At 40.1% G+C, this 7,984-nt stretch overlaps 1 non-coding gene across 1 annotated transcript; it reads right to left on the bottom strand.

Annotated features, from left to right (window-relative positions):
- Nucleotides 1–3,460: 3,460 nt before the first annotated feature.
- On the bottom strand, nucleotides 3,461–3,567 carry LOC141687622 (small nucleolar RNA R71). Its single transcript, XR_012561112.1, has one exon. It is a non-coding gene; the product is annotated as a small nucleolar RNA R71 (small nucleolar RNA).
- Nucleotides 3,568–7,984: the final 4,417 nt, after the last annotated feature.

Below are 7,984 nucleotides of genomic sequence, written 5' to 3'. Positions count from 1 at the left end.
AATGTTTCAAATGTGGATTGGCAGGGCATTTTGCCTGTGAGTGTAGGAAGTCAGATTCCAGTAAGAAAAAGTTTGAGCCAGTGGATTATAAGCAAAAATACTTTGAGCTGCTCAAACAAAAGGAAAGGACTTTCACAACACAAGAAAATAACTGGGCAGTAGACGGCCTGGATGAAGATGAAGATGTCAGCTATGTCAATCTAGCCCTAATGGCCAAGTCTGATGAGACAGAAATAAGCTCTTCAAGTAATCAGGGAAACAGAAAGAATCTTTAGTACTTGGATAGTGGTTGTTCAAGACACATGACTGGTGATTCTACCCTGCTCACAGAGTTTAAGGAGAGAGCTGGCCCAAGTATTACTTTTGGAGATAACAGCAAGGGTTATACTATGGGATATGGCTTGATTTCAAAGACAGTGTCATCATTGAGGAGGTTGCCTTAGTGGATGGTCTTAAGCACAACTTGTTGAGTATCAGCCCGCTTTGTGATAAAGGCAACTCAGTAACCTTCAACTCAGAAGCCTGTGTTGTGACTAATAAAAGAAGCAACAAAGTGGTTCTCACTGGTGTGAGAAAAGGAAATGTGTACCTAGCTGATTTCAACTCATCTAATGCAGAATCTGTAACTTGTCTTCTCAGTAAAGCAAGTCAGGATGAAAGTTGGCTATGGCACAAGAAGCTATCCCATTTAAACTTCAAGACCATGAATGAGCTAGTAAAGAAAGAACTGGTTAGAGGCATTCCTCTAGTGGAGTTTTCTAAGGATGGACTGTGTGATGCCTGCCAAAAAGGGAAGCAGATTAAAGCATCATTCAGGAAGAAACTTGATTCAACAATTGAAGAGCCTTTGCAACTGCTACACATGGATTTGTTTGGACCAGTCAATGTATTGTCCATCTCAAGGAAAAGATTTTTCCTAGTAATTGTAGATGATTTCTCAAAGTTCTCTTGGACATATTTCCTAAAGTCTAAAGATGAGGCTAGTGAAATCATCATCAATCACATAAGGCAAGTCAATAATCATCCTGATTTCAAGGTTAGAAGAATCAGGAGTGACAATGGAACTGAGTACAAGAATTCTTTCATGAGAGCATTTTGTGAGGAAAATGGGATTCTGCATGAGTTTTCAGTAGCAAGGACTCCACAACAGAATGGAGTAGTGGAAAGGAAGAACAGATCACTTATTGAAGCTGCAAGGACAATGCTTGAAGAATCAAAACTGCCAACATATTTCTGGGCTGAAGCTGTAAATACTGCATGTTACACTCAGAATATTTCTCTGGTTAATCAAGCAAGATGCATGACTCCCTATCAATTATTCAAGAACAAGAAGCCAAATCTAAATTTTCTTCATGTCTTTGGTTGCAAGTGCTATATTCTGAGAAATCAAACTGATCAAAATGGAAAGTTTGATGCTAAAGCAGATGAAGGAATTTTTGTTGGATATGTTGTTGGTAAAACATATAGAGTCTACAATCTAAGAACCAACATTGTGGAGATGGTTAGTGATAAGTGGCATTTTATACCACTTAGAACGTCTTAAAATGGCTTAAATTGGTGTCTTGAAATCAAGTATTTTGTGTATTTGATGCATTTTTCTAGTGTTCATGTATTTCAGGGTATTAGTTGCATTTCGGGGGAGGAATCATCAAGAATAAGCCTTGGCATGTGTTCACCATTGCGAGAGGAAAGGAACGGGCAGATTACGGCGAAGAAACGGAGCAAACTTGGATTTTTTCCAGTGGAGGCCTGCGCGCCCGCGCAGCTATGCTGAGCGGCCGCGCAGGGTCGGGAATTTTGCTGAATTATTTTAGACTTCTACTTCTGTTTGGCTTCCAACTTCTATATAATCTGAGTTTTATGGGACTATTATATAAGTAGATTTGAGACGTTTTCACAGGGGGATTTAAGAAGAAGAAGATTGTGTTTTACGCAAGAAGGGAAGATTGGGATACCAAGGAGAAGACCTAGAAGCACAGAACAACTTCGAAAAAGAAGATCTTGTTTTCAACTTGTGATTCTTTGAATTAGTTGTAACTTTGGATGCTCGTTTTCGTTCTTGTTGAACCTAGATCTCGTTTATTCGTACTTTGATTATTATTTAGTTTATTAAGACCTTGTTTATACCATGCTTTCATTGGAACCCATGGTGACGATGAGTTCGATTATGGGCTAATCGTTGTCATGGGATTCTAGTGGATTTACTTATGGATTTCAATAATTAATTGTTTCGATATCTTGGTGTGTGGTGATTGATTGATCTCCTAGTATTGGTTGTGCTTATTCATCTTATGTGCGTAGCTAACATATAAGATAGCGTGTTAATCTCTATTGAAGCGACAGTGAATATAGAGGTTTAGAACTTGTCATGCTAGCATAGGTTCATGTATTTGTTATGCATGATTCGTAGGTAACTCTAACCGTTTTACTTGCCCTATGTAATCAAGATAGATAACTTGTTCTTAAACCGTTATGTTGTCAAATTCTATAGACATATAGGGTCTCAATATAATTGGTGCCTATTCAGCTTCTATCTCTTTTGTGGATGTCTGGTAGAATGGTATTCGTGCAACGAAAGTTGGCGTTTATCAGTTTCGTGTTATCTGATTAGTGTCATCACCATCACATGCTAAGGTTAAGAATAATAAGGCTATTGAATGAAGTATTTAATGAAGATAGAATCCCATGTTTATCATATATATTAATTCAACTTAAATTCTCTTAGTTAATGTTATTTAATATAATCTCTTAGTTTAATAAAAACCCAATTTGTTATTTGTCTTAGCATTGATCGATAACCTTACATTGTTGCATAGGTGCATAGATTGAACTTAACCTAAACCAATCTCTGTGGGAACGAATCTGATTTATATCTTATACTACTTGCGAACGCGTATACTTGCGTGAATATTAGCGCGTGTTTTCACCCTAACAAGTTTTTGGCGCCGCTGCCGGGGACTCGGTGTTAATTTTTAGTTTATGTGCTTGTCATCAGTAATCGTTAAAGTTCATTGACTCGGATTCTTTTACTTTCACAGTTTATTTGTTTGTGTTTCAGGTACTCATTACAATGGGAGATCCAGCAGCACGAACGAAAGCCTTGATGGATTTTTCTCAACCCAAGATCAATGACATTCAATCTAGTATTGTCCGGCCAGCTATCACAGCTAATACCTTTGAGATCAAGCCTAGCATAATTCAATGGGTACAGACTTCAGTCCAGTTTGGGGGTTCTCCAACGGAAGATCCCAATACACACATTAGGGATTTCATTGAAATATGCGACACCTTCAAGTTCAACGGTGTTTCTGAAGATGCTGTGAAGCTAAGACTGTTCCCATTCTCTCTGAAGGACAAGGCTAAGAGCTGGTTACACTCTCTACCAGCTGGTTCGATTACTATTTGGGAAGATCTTGCTCAGACGTTTCTTACTAAATTCTTCCCTATGGCGAAGACAGCTGCACTCAGGAATGCTATTACTCAATTTGCGCAGCAAACGGGAGAATCGCTAAGTGAAGCTTGGGAGCGCTACAAGGAGATGCTTAGGAAGTGTCCTCATCATGGAATTCCTGATTGGATGATCATCACTTGTTTTTACAATGGGTTGGGAGCACAGTCCAGACCCATGCTCGATGCAGCATCAGGCGGAGCATTATGGGCAAAGAGCTATAAGGAAGCTTATGATCTAATTGAACTGATGGCTGCTAATGAATATCAGTATCCAACCCAGAGATATCCACAGGGCAAGGTAGCAGGAGTTCTTGAAGTGGATACAGCTACGGCTATCACTGCTCAACTAAAGGCGTTGTCTATGAAGATCGATTCTCTGGCTAACTATGGTGTTAAGCAGATAATTAGTGTTTGTGAGCTGTGTGCAGGTCCGCATGCGACAGAACAATGCGCTATATCTAGCGACTCAGCTCAGTTTGTGAGCAACTTTCAGAGATCGCAACAACCAGTTCCAGACATTTATCATCCTGACAACTGGAATCATCCTAACTTCAGCGGGAGCAACAATCAGAATGTGATGCAACAGCCATTCCAGCCGTTTGGAAATAAGCTGTTCAACTCTCTTGGTTTTCAGCAACAACTCCAACTTCAACAACAAACTAATGATGCAGGTCTATCTTCGAATGAAAAATCTGAATTGGAGGAGTTGAGGCTTATGTGCAAAAACCAGGCTCTTATATGCCAAAGCCAGGCTGTTTCTATCCAGAATCTGGAGAACCAAATAGGGCAAATTGCTAATGCCTTATTGAATCGACCACCAGGAACGCTTCCTAGTGATACAGAAGCCAATCCAGGAAAGAGGGAAGTTGAAGAACATGTGAACGCCATCACCTTAAGGTCTGGAAAGGTCGCAAGCCCCCAAATTCAACAAGACGAAGAGCCTGAAAAATCTCAAGATTCAGAAAATGCAGTTGTGGCTGAAGAAGATGTGCAGAAGGGAGTAGAGGTGGAACCAAGGAAGACTACTGTGGAACACACTCCTCCTGAGGGTAATACAGGGAAGAAGCAGATCTATCCTCCACCTCCTTTTCCTAAAAGGATGCAGAAGAAAAAGCTGGATAAGCAGTTTGAGAAGTTTCTGGAGGTGTTCAAGAAACTTCATATCAACATACCTTTCGCTGAAGCTCTTGAACAGATGCCTAGCTATGCGAGGTTTATGAAAGGTATTCTCTCTCGGAAAGTGAAGCTCGATGACTTAGAGACCGTTGCTCTAACGGAGGAATGCAGTGCTGTGCTGCAACAGAAGTTGCCTGCGAAGCTTAAAGATCCTGGAAGCTTCACTATTCCTTGCACCATCGGAAACTTGTCGTTCGACAAGTGTTTATGTGATTTAGGAGCTAGCATCAATCTGATGCCCTTATCTATCTTCAAGAAGCTTGGTCTGCCTGAGCCGAAACCAACATACATGTCATTGCAACTAGCTGACCGTTCCATCGCTTATCCACGAGGTATAGTGGAGGATGTCTTGGTCAAGGTGGATAAACTCTTCTTCCCTGCTGACTTTGTAATTCTTGATTTCGAGGAAGATAAGAAGATTCCCATTATCTTGGGAAGACCATTCTTGGCTACAGGCCGAACTATGATCGATGTGCAAAAAGGAGAGCTTACGATGAAGGTTCATGATCAGAAGGTCACTTTCAATGTGTTCAAGGAAATAAAATTACCCACAGCTAAAGAGGAGTGCTTTAAAGTAGAGCAAATTCAGGTTTTGAATGCACCTCTGTGGAAGAGGAAGTTGGATGTGCCATTCGATTCTCTTGGGTTAGCAGAGCTGAAAATTTCTCAGGATCGTCTCGAGTCGTCTATTGAAGATGCTCCTACACTTGAGCTCAACCCACTGCCAAATCACTTGAGTTATTCATTCTTAGGTGCACCCCCTGACAAGGGGTTGGGATATATCTTTGATGATGTAGAGGGTAGCCGAACGGATCCTCTAGTGCCTATAGAGGGTTCTTCTCATGTGCAGCAGATAGTTGATAGGACTGGTGTTGGTGATGAGCAGTACAGGCGAGTAACTAGGCGTATGGAGGCCATGCACGATATTCACCATCATTTTGCTGCAGATTTGACACATGCTTTCGGTACTGTTGTTCGAGACACTGGTGGCGAGGTTGATTGGCCACCTGATCCTCCACCCGACGAGGGTGAATCTCCCGCTAATTAGGTATGCCTGAAATCCTTATTATTGCCTTCAATGCGGACATTGAAAATTTTAAGTATGGGGGTGGTAGTTAAGGAATATTGTGTGTGTGTCATTTAGTTGCATATTCATGATAGTTTAGTTCATATAGTTGCATAATTTATGCCATATAGTTTTTTTTATGAATGTCATGTAGCTCATGCATTTACCATGATCCCTTTTGCAATGATTTATCGACTGAATTATGATATTGATGTGAGTGTAGTGATAGCATTAAAGTGATATTAAGTTGTGTAGGTTGATATGCATGCTAGAAACAATTGTAAGTCCACTAAGTCTTAGAGAATGCGAAAGGGCTAGATTGTGTTATGATTTGGTTGTTTTCAAGGTCAATCTACTTATTATGCTTAGAATTCGATTATAGGTTCTTAGTGATAAAGACATGAAAAAGAAAAATTTTGGAGAAAAAAAATATGGAAGTTGTTGCTAGTTGTGGTTAGGCGTCAAATGGCTAGTAGCCGGCTCGCGTATGTTGCGAGTAGTCTAGGGTTGAGCAAGATGGAGCGAAACGCACTTGCTCAGAGTTTAAAACAAAAAAAAAAAATTGGCATAATTGATCAAGAGTAGGCTCTTTGGTATTCGAGTTATTAAGTTCTTAGGGGACTTTGTGCCTAGCGACCTAAGGTTTTTAGAGTCTGGGATCCGCTAACCTAACGCTCGTTACATGGATATCATTGTATAAGTCTTTTGTGGACCTCACTCATTGCACGGTCAAATAAGCATTTGAGTTGTAAATAAAAAGTACGATTCCGTAGTATGCTCCAGAGTTCTTGTAGTGTTGTATATCACTTTGTGCCTGGAATTTTTATTCTTTGTATAATCGTAGGATTGCCTTGAGGATAGTCTAGTCATAGTAATTGGTCTAGTTCCGAAGCATATCTGTTAAGCATTTGCACACACCACGTTTTTGGCTGTATGTCCGTTTGCATGAGTTTATTGATCTTTAGTTGTCTAACTGCATTCGTTGAGATGTGGCAATTTGGTTGATTAATTGTAGTAAGGGGGATCGCTGCATTTTCATATAGATTGTATTCATTCATATTTTTATTTGTTTTTGAGTCTGTGACGCTTGAGGGCAAGCATCGATTTAAGTTTGGGGGTGTGATAAGTGGCATTTTATACCACTTAGAACGTCTTAAAATGGCTTAAATTGGTGTCTTGAAATCAAGTATTTTGTGTATTTGATGCATTTTTCTAGTGTTCATGTATTTCAGGGTATTAGTTGCATTTCGGGGGAGGAATCATCAAGAATAAGCCTTGGCATGTGTTCACCATTGCGAGAGGAAAGGAACGGGCAGATTACGGCGAAGAAACGGAGCAAACTTGGATTTTTTCCAGTGGAGGCCTGCGCGCCCGCGCAGCTATGCTGAGCGGCCGCGCAGCAACCTGCGCGCCCGCGCAGCTATGCTGAGCGGCCGCGCAGGGTCGGGAATTTTGCTGAATTATTTTAGACTTCTACTTCTGTTTGGCTTCCAACTTCTATGTAATCTGAGTTTTATGGGACTATTATATAAGTAGATTTGAGACATTTTCACAGGGGGATTTAAGAAGAAGAAGATTGTGTTTTGCGCAAGAAGGGAAGATTGGGATACCAAGGAGAAGACCTAGAAGCACAGAACAACTCCGAAAAAGAAGATCTTGTTTTCAACTTGTGATTCTTTGAATTAGTTGTAACTTTGGATGCTCGTTTTCGTTCTTGTTGAACCTAGATCTCGTTTATTCGTACTTTGATTATTATTTAGTTTATTAAGACCTTGTTTATACCATGCTTTCATTGGAACCCATGGTGACGATGAGTTCGATTATGGGCTAATCGTTGTCATGGGATTCTAGCGGATTTACTTATGGATTTCAATAATTAATTGTTTCGATATCTTGGTGTGTGGTGATTGATTGATATCCTAGTATTGGTTGTGCTTATTCATCGTATGTGCGTAGCTAACATATAAGATAGCGTGTTAATCTCTATTGAAGCGACAGTGAATATAGACGTTTAGAACTTGCCATGCTAGCATAGGTTCATGTATTTGTTATGCATGATTCGTAGGTAACTCTAACCGTTTTACTTGCCCTATGTAATCAAGATAGATAACTTGTTCTTAAACCGTTATGTTGTCAAATTCTATAGACATATAGGGTCTCAATATAATTGGTGCCTATTCAGCTTCTATCCCTTTTGTGGATGTCTGGTAGAATGGTATTCGTGCAACGAAAGTTGGCGTTTATCAGTTTCGTGTTATCTGATTAGTGTCATCACCATCACATGCTAAGGTT

The sequence above is a fragment of the Apium graveolens genome, chromosome 9 (assembly GCF_009905375.1).
Source record: "Apium graveolens cultivar Ventura chromosome 9, ASM990537v1, whole genome shotgun sequence".
Classification (NCBI taxonomy): domain Eukaryota; kingdom Viridiplantae; phylum Streptophyta; class Magnoliopsida; order Apiales; family Apiaceae; genus Apium; species Apium graveolens.
This window is presented reverse-complemented; position numbering and strand designations above follow the sequence as displayed.